The sequence below is a fragment of the Amblyomma maculatum genome, chromosome 10, assembly GCF_055883805.1.
Source record: "Amblyomma maculatum isolate TAMU_Amacu chromosome 10, ASM5588380v1, whole genome shotgun sequence".
Taxonomy (NCBI): domain Eukaryota; kingdom Metazoa; phylum Arthropoda; class Arachnida; order Ixodida; family Ixodidae; genus Amblyomma; species Amblyomma maculatum.
The window spans coordinates 163,044,548-163,061,027 of NC_139353.1; positions in this window are offsets into that span (position 1 = coordinate 163,044,548).

Sequence of the window (16,480 nt, forward strand, 5' to 3'; positions counted from 1 at the left end):
TGGTAGAGTCAAGTGTGTCGAATGTCTTTTTCTTGTTTTTATTCAATAACAGAGCGCGGAAAAAGCGCAAACTTTAAGAGCGCGCGCTGTGTGCCAGCCTGGACGGCGAACGAACGATGCCTAAAAAAGCATGTCATGTGCAGTGCGCGCAGCCGGCCGGAGAGGATATTCGAGGAGGAAAACGCTGGAGTGGAGGAGAGTGTCACTACTTTCAAATTATCGAGGGGCTTTAGGACTGCATGGAGTGCCTCGATGAGGCGTCCGTGTGCTGTGCGATATCAGCGCACGTTAAAGATCCCCAGGTGGTCTAAATCCGTGTGCTGTGCGATGTCAGCGCACGTTAAAGATCCCCAGGTGGTCGAAATTACTGCGTAGCCCTCCACTACGGCTCCTCTTTCTCTCTTTGCATTTTCACTCCCACCTTCCTCCCTTCCCTTACGGCGCGGTTGCGGTGTCCACAGAAAACAAGTGAGACAGTTACCGCGCCTTTCTCTTCCTATAAATAAATCAGTTCGGAGTGCCTCGATGAACATGAACGTTTCGACGCAGGCCACTCAAGACAATATACTGTGGGAATGCACCAGCAATCCCCTCCAAAGACACTCTTGCCAGCTCCCTCAGCGGAGGAATGGGAGAAGCTGTTGGCCAGCCCAAGAAAAACTGCGCAACTGGCCCTCGTCACGCGAGCTCAAGAGGTCGCTCCCGACTGGAAGCCACCCTAGACTCTAGACTCGCCCCAGCCCGAAATAATTCCTTTCATTTCGTGGCAATAAAAGTTGTTACCGCTAGTATCGAGACACCCTAATATTGGATAAAACCCCGCAATAAACTAAAAGTACCGCCATCTCCTCCTCTGGCGTCGCCGCTCCTCCTGTCGCGTTTCGACCGTTGCTCCATCTGCGCGGCGCACGGCGAGTAGACGCTCTCCGGAGCATCCGCTGGATCCGCTGAAAGGACCGGAGCGCAGATGGTCCGCGCGCGTCAGCACGGATCTGGTGCCACGTGACCACGCGTCCGCGCGTCTATCCGGCCGTCAAGCATTCACCCTTCGGGTGCGTTCCAATACCCCCTCGTAGACGTCTACTTAGACGGCTACGCGAGCAGCCGCCATCTTGGGATGCGTTCCAATTCTCGCGAAGACGGCTTCGCCGAAGTCAACATCGATGCAGACTACTTTGCTGTCTAAACATGGCGGACAGAGCGCGTTTCGCGCTGAGCGAGTCGTGCGTGCGGTTGTTGCAGTAGCTGTACGGTGGTCGTGCTCTTTGCGAACGCCGGAGTATGCATATGAACGATCTTTCAAACGTGAGTTGTTACGTCAGTGTATGCGCTAGCTAGAGGCTAATTTAGCTGTCTTTATTGTCGTTAGATATAGCACTGCAGATTCTTTTACTGCGCTAAGAGGAAAGCGTGCGTTGGATGCTGTTGGTCTTCTTTTTTTAACTTGACGAGTTTCTTCAGTCTGCTTTAGTCTTGGTGTTATCGACGAACTCGTCGCACCTCGCCGGGAGTCAGGACGGCTGCTGTACGGCGCATGTGTGTGTTTCTACCTTGCTGTAGTAGCCGTGGCAAACTTCCGCCGATTTTCAGTTAATCTCAGAAGAACGAACTCGCCTGACGATGCCGACTTGTTGCGCATTGATTTTTTTGTGCCTGTACATCATTAAAACAAGTTGTTGTCTTTGGTTACCTCGTATAGTGACTACAGACAACAGGTGTAACGGCACAGTTTTTCGTTTGCTGTAGCCGGTTATCACCTTTCGTCCGTAATCGCCTCAAGTTTACAGTATTTTGCATGTTTTCATTCTTACAGCTGTGTGAATGAGACATCTAAGAAGCATGTACACTTCAGCATCAGTAATAAAAAAGGAAAAACGGACTAACGTTCTCTTCCGTCAATTGTGATAGGGCTCATTGCGTGAGAAGTCTGTCTGCTACAAGTTAACCTATTAATAGTTTATCTACGTTGTGGCGATTGCACATGTAATATTGTTGCAGCAAAAAGTCGGCGAACCGTTAAAAACGTGATTTTCACCTTTATTGTCATAAATCTTTAAACAAAACAGCGTTATAATAGTTGTTAAAACTGTTTAGTTCAGCCTTTATGCCGCGAGGTGACGCTAGGCGTAAACAGGTAGACGCGTTCCAATACGCGAACCTGTAGACGTCTACGTAGACGTCTACGAAGCAGTCTTGCTAGACGTCTAAGAATTGGAACGCACCCGCCAGCGGACCATCCGCGTGTACCCTCCTTCCCATCGGTGGCGGCGCGCTGCCGAAAACCTTTCTACCGAGAGGTTAAACATGGACGCCGAGCGAAACCATCGTCTCGCTGCTCTGGCTGTTCTACGTGAAGTGTGAGAGGATGATGAGGAAGCGAAAAAGCGTTCATTTATTGCAAGCATCGTCAATATTCTAAAGGGTGTTGCACAATTAGACGCGCGCTGTAGAATGCTTCTCCCAGCTAAACCGCGGAATCCTTGCAGTTCAGATTTCGCACAGATATCACATTTTGTCGCTAGTATTTTTTAATACTAAATTTGTTTGGGGTACTTGCCTGATTCGATCAGAAGAAGTAAGATATTCCCATCGCCTGCGGCGGCGGCGACGCCAGACAAACCGCTGCCCCAGCGATGGGACTGGTGGCGCCACCTCATGCTGCTTACAACAACTCAAACCTTCTGCCAGAAACGTTTGCCCCCTCTTTTCCTGCTACAGAGTTGTTGTAAGCAGCATGAGGTGGCGCCACCAGTCCCATCGCTGGGGCAGCGGTTTGTCTGGCGTCGCCGCCGCCGCAGGCGATGGGAATATTTTACTTCTTCTGATCGAATCAGGCAAGTACCCCAAATAAATTTAGTATTAAAAAATACTAGCGACAAAATGTGATTTCTGTGCGAAATCTGAACTGCAAGGATTCCGCGGTTTAGCTGGGAGAAGCATTCTACAGCGCGCGTCTAATTGTGCAACACCTTGTATATCGGTGGGCAGCTCTCAACGCGCGCTAAAAACGTGATTGTCGCTTCATCACTGAGCGCTTTTTTCGCTACAATGAGCACTAGAAACAGAGTAAAGTTACAATTCTGGCACACCCACAAGCACAAACACAAAAAAAAACGATGCACTGCAACGAACACAAAGCGAACGAAACTGAATACGAGACGAAAAGCGCGGGCTTATACGCGGACGCAGCAGAGGTAAAGCAAAAAGAACAAAAACAATCTCCGTCTGCGGCGGACGCCCGGTCCGCGCGGACTGAAAAAGGTGCTTGGCATATTCAGACGGCTCCGCCCGGACGGTCACGCCCATAGAGTTAATACAAAGACTCTAGAGGGAAAGCTGGGCAGGTAAACGAGCTTCCCACTGGTTGGTCGCCATCATCAAATTTTCATTGTGGCCAGCACAATTTTTGCTCACTGCGTCAAAAATGAATAAAGGTTCGAACAAAAGTTTTAAAAACTGCTGCAGATAACACAGCTGCAGGAAATTTCCATACAATGTTTTCAAGTTTCAAGCACATTATATGATCTTTGGCACCTTCTTGGTCGTGAAGGAATGATGTAGAACTATTGGAAACCATGTTTGCGAGCAGACGTAGCAGACGCCCTTTGAGTTTCGGTTTCAAATTTCACTTTTCGAGCGCCTCGAGGACAGACTCTTGAAACAACGAGAAGTTTATAGCAAACAGGTGCTTGCTCTTTCATGCATCGCGATGGCACCTTCCTGCGCTGTATGCAAGGCAACAGCTATAAAAGGATCCGGCACATCGCTTCACGTGTGAGTAGACGTGCCACATTTTATATTTGCAAATTTCATAATAGGTGTTCATAATTATACCTGTGCCAACTAGAGTTTTCTTTCAAGCAAGTCAAGTTATGCTAGATTAGATTTGTATGCTTGATTTTTTCCCCTCTCGTTCTCCTCTTTCTTTTTTCCTGCTTAATCTTTAGTTTTACATTATTTTTTTTTTTAAGTCAGCTGACAGCATATGTATGCTCAGACTTGCCTTACGCTGCTAAAAACTGCCCTACAAGCCTTCTGTTGGCTTTGGCAGGCCCATATATGCATCATGGCATTCCACGAATGAATCATTATTATGGTATACTTGCATGATCTCGTTTAATGCTACATGGGTGTGAAATTGCACACTATGAGATGACTAAAATGCTCAGTTCCTAACTTCGGGCTGCAACTCGAATAAAAGGTCTTCAGTGATATGCCTTACCACTGTGTGCATGTCTTGCCATGAGATGCACAAAAACCATTATGATCCTGTTTATTTTTAAGTATATTGAGCTTCCTTATCGCCATTTCCCCAGCCTGCTAGGGGACACATTATGCTAATTTTAAATGGTGAATGATCGAGTGTTTTCAGTGGCATCTAAATTTGTTTTAGATTAATGTTTTGCATCGCTAATACATGCGGTAATAAAGACGATATTATTTAGCGCATTTCTGATTCCTCATAACTGCTACTCCATATACTGAAGAACAAACAGCTGTTAAAATGGCTGGAGATGATGCTGTGGTGAGATAATCCCATTGCGACATCGTCCCGCGCCAGAAAAGATACGTCGACTTCCTCCTATGCGAAACGCAAGGTAAACAAATGCACAAGATCCACAGGAGTTAAGAAACCTTTGACATTTATAAAAGGAAACAAAATAAAAAATACGCACACAAGGCAAATCAACAGTAAACACACACGAGCACCCTTTGACGTTTGCTGTATGCAGCACTAGCCATCCCGGATAGATCAAGAAGGGCCGTTAGCTGTGGAATTCGTCACTGTTTTTTGTTAATATACTGTGGTCGCCGTCTTGCGCCAAAGCAAATTTCTGACGTGTTTTCAGGTGATCGGGCACAGACGAGATGCATGTGTTCTCGACAGACGAAATGCATGCGAAGCGCGTAACAATTGCAGGGATAGCCCGCCTTACGATAACAACTCGGAAGAGGCAGGACACCTATGTGATGTTACAGTAGGTACGCGACACAACATACCACCAGAAATACTCCAGACGCGACGATTCTGCCGTTGTTTACAGCACCTACTCTACAGTAACACAGAAATAGAAGCCGCCAGTTAACTGCACGCCGCCATCTTCCCACGATCTACGTTGCCAGCTTCAAACTATCTTCATGTGCCTGATTTAGCAAGTAAAAATCATCTGGCAACCATTAAACAGTGTGATGATGGCGGCAATCACGCGGTCACTACTCGAATGCATTGGCTGAACGGGCAGCTTTCCCTCTAGAGTCTTTGTATTAACTCTATGGTCACGCCGCTCGCCCGCCGTCGTTCAGAGCAGTGACGTCGGCGTCACGTGGGGCGCGGGTAGCGATGACGAGCGCGGATCGTCCGCGCTATAGAGCATATCAGCTTGTATTTGTCGCAATATGTTCGCGTTAAAATATTACTCGCTGCTAAAACAGTTTCAGTTGACAGTGTCTGACATCATACGTACGCGATGTTGACGTCGGTTTAACTAGCCTTCACCTCCGTGAGTCCGTCAGCTGAAGTGCGCAACATGCTTAAAAATTTTTTAACTAGGGGGCGTAAGCTGCAGTCTGTATGGTTTATTTGCAGCTTTGAATGACTTGTGAGCTACAGCCTACCGGTAAACTTGAGAAGCGTGGTAGCAGTTATTTTTTTAATAGTTTGGGCTAAAACGGTTTCGTTTTTAGCTGTCAGTGTGTGACACCATACGTACGCGATTTAGGCATAGGTTCAAGTCGCCTTCATCTCCCTGCGTCTGTCATCCGTTGGCCAAAGTGCGCAACATGCTTGAAAAAAAAAAAAAACTTGAACTAGGCTGTGGAGGAGAACAATTTAGCTGCAGTCAGTGTGATTTCTTTGCAGCTTTGACTGACTTGTGATCTACCGGTTAGCATGAGAAGTGTGGTAGCAGTTATTTTTTTAATAACGTTGTTCATTGCCTAAGCGCATAAACGAATATATGAAAATAAAATAAAAAGGGCTATTCAATAAAAGAAAATCCAAGAAGGAGCGATAATGAGGCCCCTCAATGTAAGATGGGTTGTTTGGCGAAAGACGCACTGCTGTCAGGTGCAGAATTCTCGTCGGCTTCAGTGCCGGGCAAAACCACAAGTGGGGTGTTTGCCCTGTGCTGAAGCCGTTTTTATGTGTTTTCGACTTCTGCTGCAGATCGATCAGCGTTTACATGCGTACCGTGCGAAATCGAGAACTAGGACACCGAACAAAAGTAAAGCATGAAAGATGTAGCTTTACCCGCCCGCTGACAGAGCCTGTGAGAGATAAAGGCCCTTGCGATGGGACTACAGGAAGTGTAGCGGTAAGCTCAATGAATTATTAGTATTGCAATACAATGAATACCAGCGTAACATATACTACCCGCCTCATACCTGTTAGAGCGGTTGATCTGCTCCATAGTGTTGAGTTGAAATCCCACCGGCCGATTCGGGGAAGCCAAACCTTCCTCCGCGCCGCATCTAGATTCGCGGACGGTATTCTGAATAACCACTTGCCGTCATGCTCACGTGTCATCATCATCATCATCAGCCTGACTATACCCACTGCAGGGCGAAGGCCTCTCCCATATTTCTCCACTTAACCCGGTTCTGTGCTAGTTGCATCCACTTGACCACCGCGAACTTCTTAGCCTCATCCGCCCACCTAACTTTCTGCCGCCCCCTGCTACGCTTTCCTTCTCTTGGAATCCAGTTTGTTACCCTAAGCGACCATCGGTTATCCTCTCTTCGCACTACATGTCCTGCGCATGCCCATTTCTTTTTCTTAATTTCCACTAGAATGTCGGTAACTTGAGTTATTTCTCTGACCCACTCTGCCCGCTTCCTATCTCTTAATGTTACCCCTACCATTTTTCGTTCCGTAGCCCTCTGGGTTGTCCTCAACTTAAGTAGAACTCTCTTGGTTAGCCTCCACGTTTCAGCCCCATAGGTGAGTACAGGCAAGATGCAACTGTTGTATACTTTCTTCTTGAGCGATACCGGTAAGCTGCTAGTCATAATCTGCGAGTGCTTGCCAAATGCGCTCCATCCCAATCTTATTCTTCTTGTTATTTCCTTTTCATGGTCCGGATGTACGGTTACTACCTGTCCTAAGTAGACATAATCGCCTACTACTTCCAGTACTTCGCCACCTAATGTAAACTGCTGTTCCTTCCCGAGGCTGTTGAACATTACCTTAATCTTCTGGATATTGATTTTCAAGCCTACCTTTCTACTTTTCCTGTCTAGGTCATCAATCATTATTTGCAGTTCATCCCCCGAGTTGCTTAGCAAGATGTATGCGATAAGGGACAAAGCGGGCAACGTCATCACCAATATGGACAAGATAGTCAAAGTAGCTGAGGAGTTCTGTACTGATCTCTACGGCAGCCAAAGTAGTCAGGACCATAACGAGATTGGCGGCGGGGAAAACAGTCAGACATTTCACCAGTGACAAAGGACGAGGTCAAGAAAGCATTAGAAACTATGAAAAGGGGGAAATCAGCTGGAGAGGATCAGATAACTACAGATTTGCTAAAAGACGGGGGGGATATCGTGCTAGAAAAACTGGCCACCCTCTATACGCAGTGCCTGGTGATATCGATGGTACTGGAACCATGGAAGAATGCAAACATTATCCTCATTCATAAGAAAGGGGACTCTAAGGACCTTAAAAATTACAGACCAATCAGCTTACCGTCTGTTACGTCTAAGGTAATCGCTAATAGAATCCAGACGACCTTAGACTGCAATCAAGCAAAGTATCAAGCAGGTTTTCGGAAACGGTACTCTACTATCGATCATATCCATACCATCAATCAGGTAATCGAAAAATGCTCGGAATATAACCAGCCCTTATACATAGCATTCAATGATTACGAAAAAGCATTTGACTCAGTTGAAACCTCGGTGGTGATGCAGGCATTGCGAAATCAGGGGGTAGACGAGCCGTACGTGAAAGTGCTGGAAGATATATATAATGGCTGCACAGCAACCATAGTTCTGCATAAAGAAAGTAACAAAATTCCCATAAAGAAAGGTGTTATGCAAGGAGACACAATCTCCCCAGAACTATTCACAGCTTGCTTAGAGGAAGTATTCAGAGACTTGGAATGGGAGCAGTTAGGGATAAGGGTAGATGGAGAATACCTCAGTAATCTGCGATTTGCTGATGACATGCTCACGTGTGCTGCACCCGAAAGCGTAGCAGCCTGGCATTTGAAACAAAAGACTTCAACGAACAGCGCGAAAGAAGCGCGAATCGCAGCAAAACACAGGACGATATGCGCCGTGCGCGCGTTGCTTGCACCGCTGGAAAGGAGGAAACTAAATAACCCGAAGAAAAAAAGCGCGCGAGAGCACGTTACGGCGCTCGGCCAATGGGAGGGTCGGTCGAACGCCAGAGGAAAGTGCAGGGGAGGAGGTAGCGGCAGTCTTCACATCACGGTGGAAGAAAGAGAGGGGAACTGCTAACTCTCGGGCCGAGCAAACCTGTTTTGTTTGTTTGCTTTACCCACCTGAGTATTTCATAGGGGAACATTTTGCTCAACAGCCGGGCTGAATCCGTAGCAATCCCTAGGTCGGATTGTCCCATATTTGGGGCACGCGCGGCAGTACTACACGAGGCGGGCCGCGCTCATCGCCCTATCGCCCATCCTGCGGTGGCCGGTGGGGTGGTGCCGCGCCGTTGGTAGTAACATCGCCGATGGTTGTAAATGAGACTGTTCCTGTTGCGTGAACGCGTCCGATTGAGCCGACTGTGGTGTTACTAAGAGATTGTCAGAGGCTAGGCTAGAGGCGACAGCCGCGGCAGCTGTCGCCATCGGGGTGATCTGCGCATGCGTACCGACGCTCGCGCGGTAGCGCTAAACTAAAAGCCGACCCACATGGAGCGATTTTGCCGCGGCAAACCTTGCGAACTACCGCCCGCGGCGGACGTTTTTCGCCGGCGGCAAGGCGAACGGCCGCTCCTGGGTGCGACCGCCGTGAGATGGCAGCACTTGCTGCCGCTCGGCGCCGGCTGCAGCTCCCAGTCGTGAGCACCGATGATACGCAAAACTTTAGAAAAGTGTGCTAAAGTTTGTAGTTCCCGTAAATAATAAGCGAAATGGCAATACTGAATCCTTTCTGAGGATCGCTGAGCCGTACCGAGTGGCTGATATAGAAGCGACAGCTGCGATTCAAGCAAGATTCTGCTCACAACCAGCTGCCGCCGTTGCTGCACGGCTGCTCCGGTCTGCTTGCACGCCGCCTCCGCTAAAATGTGGAGCCAAAGTTAATCATATTTTACTTTTATTGTTAGAGAATGGTATTGAGAGTTGGGACATTCTATGAGTAGACCATTTACTATAGCACGAATTTCATAGCGCCGTTTCATGCAGTACTGTACCATCGATGCAAAACAAAATAGGCCTAGCGACGACTAGGGAGCAGCGCACGGCAGAGTATACTGTCGTCCGCCGCGCCAGCGGGCGGCACTGCTTTGGTAAGGTCCTGCCATAAGGTGCTGTAAGCGTTGCGATTTCGCCTACTCTGATGATGGAACAGCTGAAGCGGGAGCTTTTTCGACGTTCCGCTATAGTGTACTAGAGCGCGTTGCACAATTAGAGGCGCGATGTAGAATGCTTCTCCCAGCTAAACCGCGGAATCCTCGCAGTTCAAATTTTGCACAGAAAGGGCATTTTATCGCTAGTATTTTTTAATACCAAATTTGTTCGGGGAACTTGCCTGATTCGATCGAAAGAAGTCAGATGTTTCCATCTTATGCGGCGGCGACGACGCCAGATGAGCCGCTGCCCCAGCGATGGTACTGGTGGCGCGATAAATGAAAAAATAAAATAAAATCAGGGACACAAAAAAATGCTCATGTCTCCAGCATCATGTTGTCAAAATGCGCAAGGCTGCTTTGCGACTGTGGTTAAGTTTAATCAGTTACAGCTGTTCGCTTTGTCAGCAGTCGTCGTCGTACCGTTTTTTCACTGAGCACGTGGTTGCTTTCCTATCAGAAAGATTGAGTATAATGTACATGTAATATAAACATCTGTTAAGGATTAGCAGTCAAGAATGCAAAGCATGCAAGCTGCACATTTTTAAGACATGGTGAAGGAACAGCGCAAGGAACCGGACACAGAGATACGAGGAAGCACAAACACAATTGGCGCTGACTATCAACTGAGGTTTATTGCAAAAAGGCAGATAGTATATAGCGAAGAGAACATGGGGTGGCACATCGACGGCGATAATGCTCTGTCACCGGCCGTCGGAAGATAGTCATATCAGTGAGTTAAAACTTTTGGTAACGATTGAAGTTGCGGTGAAAAAATAACCGTCGATGGGAAAGAAAATAAGCAATAGATTAGCAATAATGGAAGATGAAGCGGAAACGCAATAGCGGGAAAATCTATAAGACGTAAAAGGTAAAAATCGAGGTGTAGATGGCCTTGGTGAGAACAGAACACACTAAAACGAACTAAAACCGCGGCGCTGCACCGACTGCATGTCGCATTATGAGCAGTTGGCGGTGATGCGTGGTCCGCACATCGCCGACGTCGCGACCGCTATAGTCACGCTGTATGCTTGGCTCTAGAGCACTATAGCTTAGCGAGCAGTCTGCGCCGCCGCTCGGCCGGCGCGTCGCCATCTTTTGTCGTGCTAAGCCTTTATAGTAACTGTAGTCGTGCTATACGCACTGCGGGAAGTCCGCGGAGGCACGTGGCGCGAACGACGCCAACGTCGCGATTGCCCGTCGCGCTGTGTGCGCCGCGAGTCGTGGGCTGTGACCGCGCGACCGTAATAACCCTTCTCGGACGTAAACAGCTTTGCGCAACTGTCTTTCCCGTGGTTCTGCAAACTTATTCTCTTTCGTTTTGATGATAGCAATGTTCGGGTGATACGAATTCTTTCGAGACCCTGTGAGATTCGTGTAACTGAGGTTCTACTTTTACAAAATATTTAAACACTTAAAAACCACTTTTATTCATGTAAGTAGTAACAAAAAAAATCACGGTAATTTAAAAGCAGATATTCACAGAGTGCGAAGAAAAATCGAAACTCAAATCAAAATTTTGCTTTCCTGGCTTTCAGGACTGGAAATCTGCTGATCACTTGATCAAAATCGGCGCTTTTTGCCACCTCACTTTCAATCGATAATAATGCCAGATCTGATAGCCTAGACTGACCCATTGTAGATCTCAAGTAGTGTTTTTATTAGTTTCAGCTTAGACAAACTTCTCTCACACGATGCCACAGACGCACATATCATGAGAAATAGCCACAGTCCTAATGACAGGGTGGGAAGGGAGTCGACAAAATCCCACTCCGCAATGAATGTCAAGCATCACCCTTTTATTTTATTCCTGCAACGAAAGTCCTTGTTTACTGCTTGTTTACCTGCCACCCACTTCTTTAACATGATCGACACACCTCTCAACTGCAATTTCAAGTTCATTGCATTTTATGAGCGCCTGCTCAAAGGCATTTTCCACTAGGCGACCACATTCCTCTTCGAAAAAAAGCTTTAAGGCTTCCAACTTTGCTACTGCACTTTGTCAAGGGATAGTCCTTTTGACTGCAAATACAGTTGTGCAGCATTCACTTCGTAAAGTACTGAATACCACGGGTGCAAATAACACAGGTGCCCTCTTTCTAATTTTTTTTCTAGTCAGCGCGTAGTGATCAGGCTTGCCATCCCCTGAGCAACAGGCATTCCGTGTCTTTTGGCGTTTTGATAGTGTGAGGCGGATGTGTGACTGGGCTGAGGAGCGAGAAAGGAACAGGAGATAAATGAACAAGAAAAAAGACTGCCGGAGAGATACTGACAGCGGTCCTCGCTTGGGAAAGGGAAAGGAACTGCACTTACACAAAAAGAGGCGATGCGGCGGCGCGGCCACTCGGTACAGCTCAGCGATCTTCAGGAAGGATTCAGTATTGCCACTTCGCTTATTATTTACGGGAACTACAAACTTTAGCACACTTTTCCGAAGTTTTTCGTATCGTCGGCGCGCACGACTTGGAGCTGCAGCCGGCGCCGAACGGCGGCAAGTGCTGCCATCTCACGGTGGTCGCGCCCAGGAGCGGCTGCTCGCCCGGCCGCCGGCGAAAATGTCTAGCTCCTGCGTAGGGGTTTCCGGTAAGTACCGGGCTACTGCTGGTCTCTTCAGGGTACACGCACGTACACAGGCTCCGTCCAACGTTGAGATGGCGTGGAGTCTCTAGCATAAACTACGGAATATTGTCACAGAAGCCAGTGAAACTGGTTCAGCAGGTTTACTTAGGATTAAGTAAAAGCACCGACAAGATCAGGCACGGAACCGACTGGCGGACGAGCACCGAGAGCGAAGAAGACGAGCGCGTGCCAGTCTCCCGAGCTCGCCACATGGCGGCGCCAGTACGATAACATTGCGGCATTGCCCCTCCCGGTGGAAAAGGCATCGTCCCGATGCCGAGTGGCGAGGTCGAGGATAACCGTAGTCGGGGAGGATGCGCGTTCACATCAAGTAGTTAAAGGAAGAAAAGAAAAAAAAAAACACATGTAGCTTGACCTAGCGGGAGTAGAAGGGCTTCATCCTGGCGACATGTACGACTTCCGATTGTGCTTGCCGTCGGGATGAGCGAACAGTTCCTTGCGGGGTCACTTCGTAGGTGACGTCGCTGAGTTTGCGTTGTACTTCGTACGGGCCGAAGTAGCGGCGCAGAAGCTTCTCGGAGCGACCCCGCTGGCGAACAGGTGTCCACACCCAAACCTTATCGCCAGGGCTGTAAATTACCTTCCTGTGACGAAGGTTATACCGTCGAGCCTCTTTACCTTGCTGTGTCCGGACTCTCAGTCTAGCCAGCTGGCGAGCGGCCTCGGCATGCTGGACGAATTGGTCGGCACCGGCAATCGATGGTTGGGCAACATCTGGCAGTAGCATTGCATCCAGCATGGTAACAGCTTCGCGACCATACACCAAACGAAACGGTGTAAAGCGGGTCGTTTCCTGGACGGCGGTGTTATAAGCAAATATTGCATACGGTAGTATTTGGTCCCAGTTCTTATGATCTTCGTTGACGTACATAGAAAGCATATTGGCGATGGTCTTATTGAGTCGCTCAGTAAGGCCATTCGTCTGAGGGTGGTAAGCTGTTGTTCTGCGATGACAAGTGCCACTGAGCCGCATAACTTCCTGGGTTAGAGCTGAAGTAAATGCCGTGCCTCTGTCAGTTAAAACGATCGCAGGGGCACCGTGACGAAGGACCAGATTAAAGATGAAAAAGTTCGCAATATCAGTAGACGTGCCGCTGGGAAGAGCTCACAATAGCTTTCGTCTCACATAGCGGGTTAGATAATCTGTGGCGACTATAATGTACCTGTTGCCCAATGATGACGTAGGAAATGGCCCGAGCAAGTCCATACCGACTTGGTGAAAAGGTACTCGCGGAGGAACAATAGGCTGCAGCATGCCGGCCGGCTTCACAGGTGGTATCTTCCGACGTTGGCAATCACGGCACGTCCTAACATAGCGCTGAACCATAGCGGCAAGCTTGGGCCAGTAGTACTTTTGTCGTACTCGTGCCAAGGTGCGCGAAAAACCGAGATGTCCGGCAGAAAGCTCGTCGTGGCATGCCTGCAAAACGTCGGTACGGAGCGGCGTTGGGACAACCAGCAGATACTGAATGTCTGTGGAAGCATAGTTTTTCTTGTAGAGGACGCCGTCACGCAAGCAGAATGACGATAGGCCACGCGTGAAAAGGCGAGGAGGCGATGAGGCGGTTCCTTCGAGGTAATCGGTGAGGGGCCGCAGTTCGGTGTCGTCTCGCTGCTGTTGAGCGAGATCTGGCGTCGAGAGAGCGCCGAGAAAGACGGAGTCATCTGTTTCACTTGAAGAGCACGGGATAGGGTTTCGGGATAGGCAGTCAGCGTCACTGTGTTTCTTGCCGGATTTGTACACAATAGTGACGTCGAACTCCTGTAAGCGGAGACTCCAGCGGGCTAACCTGCCTGAAGGATCTTTAAGGTTCGCTAACCAACAGAGTGAGTGGTGGTCGCTTACCACTCTAAACGGCCGACCATACAAATACGGCCGAAATTTTGTTACCGCCCACATAACTGCAAGGCACTCCTTTTCGGTAGTAGAATAATTCGCTTCGGAACGAGACAGGGTGCGGCTGGCGTAAGCAATCACCCGCTCAACGCCTTCTTGCCGCTGAACGAGAACTGCACCGAGGCCAACGTTACTGGCGTCGGTATGCAATTCTGTGTCGGCCTCCTCGTCGAAGTGGCCAAGTACGGGCGTTGTTTGAAGGCGCTTGCGAAGCTCCTCGAAGGCCCTTTGCTGCTCGTCGGCCCAGATGAAAGGCTGGTCGTCCTTTGTTAGACGAGTCAATGGTTCCGCTATTCGGGAGAAGTCGTGCACAAATCTCCTGTAATATGCACAGAGGCCCAAAAACCGACGCACGGAACTTTTATCAGTGGGGGTCGGGAAAGCAGCTACGGCAGCCGTCTTCTCTGGATCAGGGCTAATTCCCTCGGCATTCACGACGTGACCCAGGAACTTGAGCTGTCGGAATGCAAAGTGGCATTTTTCTGGTTTTAGTGAGAGTCCGGCCCCGCGGATGGCATTTAGCACGGCCGTAAATCGTTTGAGGTACTCTTCGTAAGTCGCAGAGAAAATGACAACGTCGTCAAGGTAGACGAGGCAAGTCTGCCATTTCAGGCCGGCTAGGACAGTGTCCATCATTCTTTGAAAGGTTGCGGGAGCGGAACACAAACCGAATGGAAGCACCTTAAATTCGTACAGTCCGTCAGGAGTAATGAATGCGGTTTTCTCTCGATCACGTTCATCGACTTCGATCTGCCAGTACCCGCTGCGTAGATCGAGCGATGAAAAGTATCGGGCGTGGCGAAGTCGGTCGAACGAGTCATCGATTCGAGGCAATGGGTAGACGTCCTTTTTCGTAATTTTGTTAAGCCTCCTATAGTCGACGCAGAATCTGAGTGCTCCGTCCTTTTTAGCGACCAGCACAACTGGTGAGGCCCATGGACTTGTGGACGGCTGGATGACATCATCGCGGAGCATTTCATCAACTTGCGCCCGAATAGCCTCTCGTTCTTTCGGCGATACTCGGTAGGGGTGTTGGCGGATAGGGCGCTCGGTGGGATCAACTATAATTCGATGTTTGGTTACTGACGTCTGCTTCACTTTGGAAGTGACGGCAAAGCAGTCACGGTAAGTGTCCAGAATTGCTTGAAGGCGGCGTTTCTGAGTAAGAGACAAAGCTGGGTTCACGTCAGTTTGAACAGTATGTCCAGTGCTCTCGGGAGGGTTCTCGTTGGCCTGCGAAAGGGCGCAATGGGCGGATGGCGCACTGACTTCGTCAAAATAAGCGATAGCTGTACCTTGCGGTAAGTGGCGGTATTCGGCACTAAAGTTCGTTAAAAGCAGTTCAGTTCGTTTATTTCTCAAGGCAAAGATCCCCCGAGCGACGCAGACTTGTAGGCTCAACAATAAATTCACGTTCGTTTCCGCGAGGCCTTGCAAGGCGGGAGGGTTGTCGCACTGCGCTGTAACAAACAAGTTGGTGAGTGGAGGTAGAGTGACATGGTCGTCGCACACTCGGAAAACTGGCCTGTCTGTGTAGTCGTTGTGTTGTCTGTACTCGTCGGAAATTGCGCGGTGAGTGGAAAACGTCACCATGAAGTCACGGAGGTCGATGATTGCTTCGTTTTCTCTAAGAAAATCAAGGCCGAGAATCAGGTCCTTGGAGCACTCTGCTAGCACAACAAAGCAGCACGAGAAAGTTACGTGGTGAATCTCGACGCGAGCGGTGCGCACTCCGAGCGGCGTTACCACGTGCCCTTCGGCTGTCTTTATCGGGGCTCCGTGCCAAGGAGTCAGGACTTTTCGCAGAATGGTAGCAAGGCCATGACTCATAACGCAAAAATCAGCGCCGGTATCTACAAGGGCAGTCGTGTTATGGTTATCAACGACGATCGGTATTTCGGCGGAATGTAGCTCACCGTCGACAAAGTGCGGCGTGTCAGGGATCGTCGGGCTGACGGGTCGTTCGTTGCGTCGAATTACGGCGTCGAAGGTAAGCTTCTGTGATCGTCGAGAGGTCGTCGGACTCGTTGGTCGTGCGGTGCGTCGATTGGGGGCGTCGGAGGAAAACTTCGGCGATCGTCGAAAAGTGGTCGGACTGTGGGTCGGAGCGAAGGGTCGGAGGTCGGTCTGTGTGATCGAATCGGTGAGCTGAGGATGTTGGTCGTAGTGTGCATCGACGGCGGCCCTACCCCCGAGGGTCGCCGTCTTCAGTTTTCCCGGTGCGGACTTGGGGACTGCCTGAGAAAAGAACGGCGGCTGGTGGAAAACTGTCTCGGCGGTGGTGACCTGGACTGGCGTCGCTGGAGGGACGCAGGTGGGACGTGGTCGCTGAGGTATTGGTCGATATCCCGAGGTCGTTCGCCATAGCGCGGCCGAGGGGCATCCGGGGAAAATCCGCGCAAGCCCAT